This window comes from Cynocephalus volans, chromosome X (assembly GCF_027409185.1).
Source record: "Cynocephalus volans isolate mCynVol1 chromosome X, mCynVol1.pri, whole genome shotgun sequence".
Classification (NCBI taxonomy): domain Eukaryota; kingdom Metazoa; phylum Chordata; class Mammalia; order Dermoptera; family Cynocephalidae; genus Cynocephalus; species Cynocephalus volans.
Window position 1 is genome coordinate 39,209,174 of NC_084478.1, and position 11,034 is coordinate 39,220,207.

The following is an 11,034-nucleotide window of genomic DNA, read 5'->3' on the forward strand; positions in this document are numbered from 1 at the left end:
TTTGTCATGAATGAGTGCTGAACTTTATCAAATGCTTTTTCAGCATCTATAGAGATGATCATATGGTCCTTGTGTTTGAGTTTATTAATATGGTGTATCACATTTATTGATTTGCGTATGTTGAACCAACCTTGCATCCCTGGGATGAATCCCACTTGATCGTGATGAATAATTTTTCGTATGTGTTGCTGTATTCTGTTTGCTAGTATTTTAGTGAGGATTTTTGCATCTATATTCATCAAGGATATCGGCCTGTAGTTTTCTTTTTTGGTTATATCTTTACCTGGTTTTGGTATCAGGATGATGTTTGCTTCATAGAATGAGTTTGGGAGATTTGCGTCCGTTTCAATCTTTTGGAATAGTTTGTAAAGAATCGGTGTCAATTCCTCTTTGAATGTTTGGTAAAATTCTGCTGTGAATCCATCTGGTCCTGGGCTTTTCTTTGTTGGGAGCCTTCTGATAACAGCTTCAATCTCCTTTATTGTTATTGGTCTGTTCAGATTTTCTACGTCTTCACGGTTCAGTTTTGGGAGCTTGTGTGTGTCCAGAAATTTATCCATTTCCTCCAGATTTTCAACTTTGTTGGCGTACAGTTGTTTATAGTAGTCTCGAATGATTCCTTGTATTTCAGATGAATCAGTTGTAATATCGCCTTTTTCATTTCTAATTTTTGTTATTTGAGTCTTCTCTCTTCTTTTTTTTGTTAGCCATGCTAATGGTTTGTCAATTTTATTTATCTTTTCAAAAAACCAACTTTTTGATTCGTTGATCTTTTGAATTGTTTTTTGGTTTTCAATTTCATTCAGTTCTGCTCTGATCTTAATGATTTCTTTCCGTCTGCTAACTTTAGGATTGGATTGTTCTTGTTTTTCTAGTTCTTTAAGGTGAAGTGTTAGGTTGTTCACTTGCCATCTTTCCATTCTTCTGAAGTGAGCATTTAATGCAATAAATTTTCCCCTCAATACTGCTTTTGCAGTATCCCACAGGTTTTGGTATGATGTATCATTGTTTTCATTAGTTTCAATAAACTTTTTGATTTCCTGCTTGATTTCTTCTTGGACCCATATGTCATTAAGTAGAATGCTGTTTAATTTCCATGTGTTTGTATAGTTTCCAGAGTTTTGTTTGTTATTAATTTCTAGTTTTAATCCATTGTGGTCTGAGAAGATACATGGGATAATTCCAATTTTTTTGAATTTACTGAGACTTGATTTGTGACCTAATATGTGATCTATCCTGGAGAATGATCCATGTGCTGATGAGAAGAATGAATATTCTGAGGTTGTTGGGTGGAATGTTCTGTAGATATCTGCCAATTCCAATTGGTCTAGAGTCTTGTTTAGATCTTGTGTTTCTCTACTGATTCTTTGCCTAGATGATCTGTCTAATATCGACAGTGGAGTGTTCAGGTCCCCTGCTATTATGGTATTAGTGTCTATTTCCTTCTTTAGGTCTAATAGAGTTTGTTTTATAAATCTGGCTGCTCCAACATTGGGTGCGTACATATTTATGATTGTTATGTCTTCTTGATGGATCAGTCCTTTTATCATTAAGTAGTGTCCCTCATTGTCTCTTTTTATGGTTTTTAGTTTAAAGTCTATTTTGTCAGATACAAGAATAGCCACTCCAGCTCGTTTTTCTTTTCTGTTTGCATGGTAAATCTTTTTCCATCCTTTCACTCTTAGTCTGTGTGAATCTTTATGGGTGAGGTGGGTCTCTTGTAGGCAGCATATAGTTGGGTCCTGTTTTTTGATCCAGTCAGCCAGTCTGTGTCTTTTAATTGGGGAATTTAAGCCTTTAACATTAAGAGTTGTTATTGAAAGGTGTTGATTTATTCCTAGCATTTTATTGGTTGTTTGGTTGTCTTAGGTGTCTTTTGTTCCTTGCTTTCTGATTTACTGTTTGGTTTCTTTGTTTGTTGGTTCCTTAGGTTGTAGATAGTGTTTTTGTTAGCTTGTTTTCTCTTCATGAATGCCATTTTTATTGTACTAGCGGGTTTAGATTTTTCTTAGGTTTTTATGGCAGTGGTAGTTATTTTTCAGGAACCAAACCCAGTACTCCCTTGAGGATTTCTTGTAAGGGTGGTCTTGTGGTAGTGAACTCCCGCAGTTTTTGTTTGTCTGAGAAATATACTATTTGCCCCTCATTTCGGAAGGATAGCCTTGCAGGGTAGAGTATTCTTGGCTGGCAATCTTTGTCTTTTAGTATTTTGAAAATATCATCCCATTCCTTTCTAGCTTTTAGGGTTTGTGATGAAAAGTCTGATGTTAACCTGATTGGGGCTCCCTTATAGGTGATTTGACGCTTCTCTCTTGCAGCTTTTAAGATTCTCTCTTTGTCTCTGAGTTTTGCCAATTTGACTATGACATGTCTTGGAGAAGGCCTTTTTGGGTTGAATACGTTTGGAGATCGTTGAGCTTCCTGGATCTGAAGATCTGTGATTTTTCCTATACCTGGGAAGTTTTCTGCCACTATTTTTTTGAATATGTTTTCAATGGACTCTCCATTTTCCTCCCCTTCTGGAATACCCATGACTCGGATATTTGAGCGCTTGAGGTTGTCTGATATCTCTCTCAGATTTTCTTCCATGTCCTTGATTCTTTTTTCTTTCTTTTTGTCTGCTTGTGTTATTTCAAACAGCCCATCTTCAAGTTCAGAGGTTCTCTCTTCAACTTCGACAAGCCTGCTGGTTAAACTCTCCGTTGTGTTTTTTATTTCGCTGAATAACTTCTTCAGTTCAGCAAGTTCTGCTACATTTTTTTTCAGGACATTGATTTCCTTGTATATTTCCTCTTTCAGATCCTGTATACTTTTCCTCATTTCATCATGATGTCTAGCTGAGTTTTCTTGTATCTCATTCAGTTTCCTTAGAATTATCACTCGATATTCCTTGTCAGTTATTTCAAGGGCTTCTTGTTCTATAGGATCTAGAGTATGAGATTTATTAACTTTTGGTGGTGTACTTTCTTGATTTTTTGTATTTCTGGTGTCTTTTTTTTGGTGTTTATTCATTGTGGCAGGGGGTTTCACAGTCCACCGGTTTGAGACTAATGACTAACTAGGATGTTGCTGTGGTTGCCAATTTGGTATGGCTCCCGCCGTGACTGCTCAGTTGGCCTCTAGTGTCTTGTGTGTGTGGTTGCCTCGGGTCTTGGGCTTCTCCGGGGATCCACCTTTCTGGTCAGCTTGTACTCTGCTGGGCTGGTGGATCACGTACCACAGGGTGTGTGATCTCTGTTGAGCTTTCACTTTCTGTACAGGACTTCTCCCCGTTCCGTGTGCTCTGGCCCAGGCTGTTAGATCGTGCAGTGGCGACCCCACCGGGTGTGTGGTTTCTGTCGAGACTCCGCCTCCCTGGCCGCACGTCTGCCCCCTCTGTGCACACTGTGCTGGGCTGGGGCGTGTCTTCTGCACCCCTCGTCTATCAGCTGGGCCTTCAAGACCCTGCTCAGCACCGCCTCGCCCAGGAAGTCTACCAGGTTTCTGCTAGGCACAGACGACCGGTCTCTCTGGGTGCCTTTGTAGCACTGTGTAGATCTTTCTCGGGTCTTGTTCACCTTTGTATCCCCCCGGTATAAACCGAGTCTAGTGCCCGCCTGCAGCCTGCTCTCCGGCAGGTTCAAGCGGACCTGGGAACTCTCCTACCGCACTATTCCCAACCAGAAATTTGTTAGGCTTTTTTCCAAACTGGTGGTCGCAGAGATGGTATCTGCCTCCCAGTAACAGGAAGTTTACCGGGGCCGGAGTCCAGGGTGTGGTGGAGTGACAGTTGGCCCGCCCGTACTTCCTAGCCCTCCCAAAACTGGTCGGGACGCCCCACACCCCCAGTCCTGCCAGAGAACCGCGGAGGGAGTGGGAGAGGAGGTCGGCCCGCAGGGTCCGGAAAGCCCCGCGCCAGGCCAAGCAAATGGGCTCAGTGATGGCCGAGCAGGGCGGAGCTGCCCGCACCTGGGAAAATGGAGGCAGCACCGGGGCAGTGAGTGGCCTGGTGGTGCAGGCGGAAGCCGCGTGGGCATTCACCCCCCGAACAGAGCTGTGCCAGGGATCACTCACAGTGCTGTGCCAGGTCGGGCGCTTGCTCTGTCTCTGGTTTGTTGCCTTCCGTGTTCTCGGCGCTGCCGCCTCGGGCTGTTCAGTCGCAGCGCCGCTCGGGCGCTCCCAGGAATCTTCTTTAATGCCGGCCTGAAACCTCGAATCCTGAATAGGGCAGCTGGCCGCCTTCAGTGCGGCCCCAGCCTCCGGGATCCTGGCTGCATCCACAGCAGCCCTGGCGCCGTGTTCCCTGTTTCAAGACTCACTTTTGCAGCTAAGAATCAGTTCTTTTCCTGCTCCACACTTCAAAGCTGTTGCCTGTAAATGAGGCAGCCTCTCCTGCCGGGGGGCAAAGTGGCGTTGAGCCCCCACGACCGGCCAGCAGCAGCAGTCCTCCCTTAAGAGATGGCCAGAGGAAGGTCCACACGTTTCCCGGCTGCCTGAGGCCCAGTGGCCACCTTTTCCACCTCAGCTACTCCGCGCCAGCCGCCGCAGCCGCCGCCATCTTGAAACTCCTGCCTCTCTTTTTCATAAGAGCTCTTGTGATTATATTGGGCCTCCCCAGTGAATCCAGGCTAATATCCCCAATCTCAAGATCCTTAATCTAATCAAATTTACAAGGTCCCTTTTGTCATGTAATATAACATAGTCACATGTTTCAGGGATAAATATGTGGACATCTTTGTGTGTAGGGTGGGGGAGCATTATTCTGCCTACCACAATTGGTAATTAGCTAATTCAAACAAACTTATTGAATTGAATTGGGGACTACTGAAAGCATGGTCAGTCAGGAACCAGATGAAAATGGAGAAGATAAGAACAGGTTGAGAATTTTTGCCAAATGGGCTATGTTATCTGTTCATGATAAAAAGAAAGGGGGATGGGGAGAAAAAGAGGAAAAAGGAAAGAGAACAGGGCAGAAGAAGGAAGAGAGGCAGGGGAGGAAACACACTTGTAATGCTTTAGATTTGGGAAACGTTTAATATTCATCTGCACTTTACAAATACACGTTTAAAAATACCCCTTTTTCCTGTGGTAATCCTAAAGGAGCCTGTGTTCCTTTCACCAAAAAGATGCCTGACATGAAAATGATTTTCTGACTCTATGTAACAGCAGTGAGAATAGGGAAGACAGAAAAAGGAACAATTTTAAAGTTATAATCCATTGAGTTTGATGATCAATTAAATGTGGTAGGTTAGAAAGAAAGAGGTGAAGAAAATCATTCTGTAATGGAAGGATTGTGATGCCATCCATTATATTAAATGTCCCCAAAGCACAGCATCTCGAAATGACCACTTATTTAAAAAGAATAGTAACAAGGTCCTTGTGACTAGATGAAGTCCAAAAAGTAGATTGGGGATAGAGTATAAAGGGTTTTGTATGTCATGCAAGGGATTTTGGATTTTATCTTGTAGACCAAAAGTTTCGGCTGATATACTTAATTACTTTGCAAATCCCTTTAGTAGAAAATTCAATCTGTGGAGTTGGGCCTCTGATTTGGCAGATCTATTCATTGTGGTATCTTCTATACACCATAAAGATGAAACTTCTTGCTATGTATGCCATGGTACTACACAGGTTTGTATGAGTCCATCAGTAAAGCTGCTTTTCCAGAGAAGGGAAGACACACAATCAAGCTATATAGGGTCATGCATGAGAACAGCACGGTCAAATCTGGTTTGGGACAGATAACTCTTGCTGGAGGATACTGTGGTGGAATTCCAGAATGACCACTCAGGGACTCAATAAAAATCATATAGAGATATATTGAAGGCCCAAAAAGCAGTCAAAGGTACTGAAAATATGTTTCCGAAGAAGAATAAATAGGATCAGGTGAATGTTTGCAGATGGACTAGAAAATAACTTGAGGCATTTATTTGATGGTGTCACCAATTAAAGAGAACAGAGGAGCAATTTTTTCAGGGATAGGGGATAGAATGAGTTCAGTTTGGAACAAAGAGTTGTGTATTGAGCTAATGGATTTATTACTCTGGAGTTGTATTAGTTTCCTGTGGCTGCTGTAACAAATTACTACAAACTGGTGACTTAAACCAATAGAAATCTGTTCTCTCTCTGTTCTGGAGGCCAGAAGTCCAAAATCAAAGTATAAGGGTGAAGGCTCTATGGGAGAATGCTTCCTTGCCTCTTCCAGCTTCTGGTGGCTTCAGTTTTTCCTTGGTTTGTGGCTGCATCACTGCAATCTCTGACTCCATCTTCACATAGCCTTCTCCTGTGTGTCTCCCTTTACCTTTCTCTTATAAGAACACCTGTCATTGGGTTTAGAATCCACTCAGATAACCCAGAATGATCTCATCTTGAAGTCCTTAATTTAATTACACCCACAAAGACACTTTATCCAAATAAGATCACATTCATAGGTTTGAGTGGACATATCTTTTGGGGAGCTACTGTTCAATCTACTACAAAATTAAAGTCAAGAGGTATGGATTTTGAAACTATCCTCATATTCAGAGCAGCATGACTCAATAATATCATGCAGGGGAAGGATACAGAGAAAGACAAGGAGAAGAAAAAGGAAAGGGAAAGCTCAAGGGTCCTGTGGAATACTAGCTTTGAAGAGGTTAGCAGAGAAAGAGCAGCCAGTCAGGGAAAGAGACTAAAGGAAAGTTGTGAGGAAGAAAGAGAACTTCGTGGTTTCATGGAAACCAAGAGAGGAGAAAGTTTCAAAATGAGAGAGTGATAGTGCTAAATTCTGTGGAGAGTTGAGTCAGGTAACTGAAAATAGGTTATTAAATCAAAATTCAGGAAAATGTAGAAGTGGAGAAAAGTGAGTCTGAAAGAACTAGATGTCACTTTTTTAAAGTATGTATTATGCAAAATCAGGATATTAGAGGGGCGTTTTTATTTTAAGTTTGTTTAACTCTTTAGAAATTATGCTTTTTCTATTTAGATAAAACAAGTGTAAAACTCCTGTTCATCCATGCCAATGAAAAGAATTGCACTGTAGAAAAGGATAAAATGTTCTCTAATCAAAAATGCTTTTATCTAGATTTGAAATATGTTTACAATAGACTAACCTCCTGAAGGTTGAGTAATACTGATTCAGTATTCATTCCCTCACTTCATACAAACAGATAGAAAAGGTGGCTTGCAAGTATATTTTAATTAGACACAGTTAATTCTCATGTTGACTAAGTTCTCATGTTCGTAAGTTGGCAGGACATTTCTACAGACAGCTAATATTGACATGCCAACTTTCATCTACAATGATGATCACAAAGAACACATGCTTTTAGTTATTTTTCCAGAAGTGGTTTAGATTGATGAATATTATGAAATCTACAACACTGGAAGTAAAGGGACTTGGATTTCAATCCAGCTCCCAATGCGCCTTGTTGATTTCACATCCTCAAATTTCCTTTTTCATAAAGCAACAGTTTTGAACTACAACATCATCTGTAGAAATAATAGTTCATCCTTTTGTTCATTTCACAAATATTTATTGAACACTTTGAATGCATACTCAGTATGAAAATGCCACATTTTTTGTTACATATTTCACGTTTTGGTAAATTGATCAAACACATATAAATGGGCAGAGTCTGTGGCCGGAGTACTGGAGGACTGTTCTTGGCTACATTTAACTTTATGCTTCTCTGTTTGTGCTAACACTGCAAAGCAGAGAATGTTATCAGTTTAAAACAAAGGTTTGTTTAAGAAAACAAGTACGATATTTAGTTCTTGTTCAAAAGCACATGGTGTATCATTACAAGATACTTTTTCTTGCAGGTGGTGATACATCTAGGTGAAATTGGTTTTGGCAGTTCAAAATACTGAACCATGTTCTAGTCTATTTTTGCTTATTTAAAGCAAATTTCCACTTGTAAAATTGTGGTCTGTGAAGAAATCCATGCATGACACCTTGCATGAAAAATGTTTCCTCAGGCAATGACAGTGGATAACTTTGCCAAATTTTAAAATCTCTGAGGTTTATCTATAAATATTTCTTTTAAAAGTGTCAATGAGCCTCTTGTGGGTATTCTCAACACTTTTCAGTTGCCATTTATATTTTAATAACTGTACTAAACTATTTTCCAATTAGTTTTGCTACCTTGATAATAGTAAAGTTCTGCCATTGGCATTTTACATTGAGCTCTGAAAGCATATTCCAGTTACTTTGTATTCCACATATGATAAATATTATGTTGTGAATGATAAAGGAAAATTATTCATAAAAATGATGAGAAAAGATTTCCATATGCTGATAGTTTTTTTTCCCCCAAATATATTGTCATATCAGAAAAAAAAGACAACTAACTGAAAAGGGGATCCTGCCAGTTTTTCCTATAAATATGTTCTGGAAAGTACTTGGACTCTCCAATGCCATCTTGTGGCTTTTTTGGGTTGATGAAAATGCAATAATAAACACAAAATGCAGAGAGAAAATAAACATGGGGAGAAAACTTCCAATGAATTGTTGCTCAGAGATCATATTAATTGATCTTCATGTTTTCAAAACATTTACTTTCTTCCATTTATTTCTTAAGATTAAAAAAAAAGTGTTTGGGTTTCTACTCTTTTTTGGTAAAATTTTTATAATAGAACTTTTCCCTTTTTAATGAAACAAAAAGTACTATATTTTTCATGACATTATCATCATGTCAATTCGTAGTCCTGTATTATCAGAATTCAAATAACATAGAAAATTATATTCACATTATAAAGTATTAAAAATTCTCTTTTAATATGTTGCTGCCATTAAGGTCTTGTCATTTTAATAATTCAGGTGTCAAACAGAGAAAAAGTCATTAAAGATTTTTCAGTTGCTCACTAAAACAAATAAGGGCTGCTGGTAAGGGTATGGAAGCAAAGAACATGTATGGAAAGATCTCTGCTTCACGGATTTCATTTCCCTGAAGGTTTAGGGGACTGGGTCTAGAATAGGAGATGGGAGGGCCTGAGATGGTCAAATTAAAGGGAAAGCAGAAGTCACCAAACAAATTTACCTTGAAAAAGCAATTGCCCTTATCTGCATATCACAAAAGAATGAGGTCTAAGAAAAATCCTTGGTTGGCAATGTTTTTTGAAAATTGAAAAATGAAAAAATTTTCAAATGGAAAATTTCAAAAATTTTTGATAAATGAAAAATTTCCAAATGGTCTTAGCTGTTATAAATTCTTTTACAAATAAAATACATATAACACACATGCAAAAATATACACATATCTACACACACAAACACACACACACACCCATATATATATAAATCCTAAGATGTTAACAGTCTTTACAAACTTTGAAGAGGATCTGTTTCCAGTTATGAGTGCTTATATATAATGTGTACAACTATACTTGTTTATGTTTATTTCTTTTGAGACTTTATGCATGGAAGGTCCATCTTCTAAAATGACAAAGTAACAGGTTCTATACATAAGTGTTAACAAGCATTTATTGAATTTCTACTGTACCAAGTGCCTGATAACATTGGCTGACATCAGCTATGCCTGGATGTGAAAAAGGTTAAAATGTGTAATTATTTTTTGTAGAAATTTGCCTTTTGGATTCCTTATTTAAAAAACAAAATTATGAAACATTTTAGTAACAGAAACAAGGCAAAATGATTTATCTTTGTTAGGTTTGATCACTTCTACTTAGTTTTCCATATCCATAAATCATATTCTGAAAATTGTTCATACAGTTTCCCCATAACTTTCGAGATTGTTTTTTGGAAATATACAGAGTGATTATTTTTGTAACTGCATGCTTTTTCACATTATAAAATCTATGTATCTGTCATAACTTTGGAACTGGTAATACAATAGGGATTGTCCTTTCATATTTGCTAGTCGGTTCTAGTTACTCTTCAGCAAATACTTTTGAACAAAGCATGCTATAAACAAGCAATTGGATTGAATTATCTGGGGGATTAAAAAAGATGAACAATCTACCATCTCTGCAATTAAAGACCTTGCAAAAAAGTAAGTTATGTGAGACACACATGCATAGTGTATTAGTTTCCTATTGCTATAATGACAAATACAAATTTAGTGGCTTTAAAACAACAAAAATATCTTCATCTTACAGTTCTGGAGGTCAGAAGTCCTAAAATCCAGGTTTTGGCAGGGCTGCATTACTTTTGGAAGTCCCAGGATAGAATCTGTTTCCTTGCCTTTTCCAGCTTCTGGATGACACCTGCATTCCTTGTTTTGTGGCTCTTTCCTGAATTCAGATCCAGGAGCATAGCATCTTCTAATCTCTCTTTGACCTCTGCTTCCATTGTCACATCTCTTTCTCTGACTCTGACCTTTCTGTCTCCCTCCTATAAGGATCCCTGTGTTTTCACTGGGCCCACCAAGTTAATCCAGAATAATCTCTCTATCTCAAGATTCTTAACTTTAATCACATCTGCAAAGTCCCTTTGGCCATGTAAAATAACATATTCACAGGTTCCAGGAATTAGGAAATGGACATCTTTTTCATGAAAGAATTTGGTGTGGCTGGAATGCAGAATGGTGGGCACAGAATGGGTGAAAGGAAGAAGAAAATTGTCGTGAGAAAAGGTAGAAAAAGATAGGCGGGAATGAGATCACAAAGGACTTTGTATGGCATGACAAGAAATGTTAATATTATTCTGTAGGAAATTGGGAAGTTAGAGAAATTTAAACAGAAGCTTAGCAGGAGTAGCATGACCAGATAAATTTGAAAGAGCTCTGAGACCAGAGAGTGGGAAATAAGGCCAACAGTCCGAGTGAGAAAATCATGAATTGAGGCAATAGTAGTAGTAACAGAAAGAAAGAGAGATGGATTTCACTGCTAGTAAAAACTAAAATTAATAAAATCTAGTGGCTGTATAGTGAAGAGAGGATGATTCCAGTTGCTTTTTTTAAATTAAAAATTCTGTTGAGAATTCATAGCTAATGCTGCATTTCAAGTCTATAGTCTTTTTGGTCAAATACATATTTGGACTTTCAAAATGATGTATTTCTTGTGGTTTAAGTTCAGACTGACCCATTGTAGGTATGAAATAAAAATCTCGGTTTT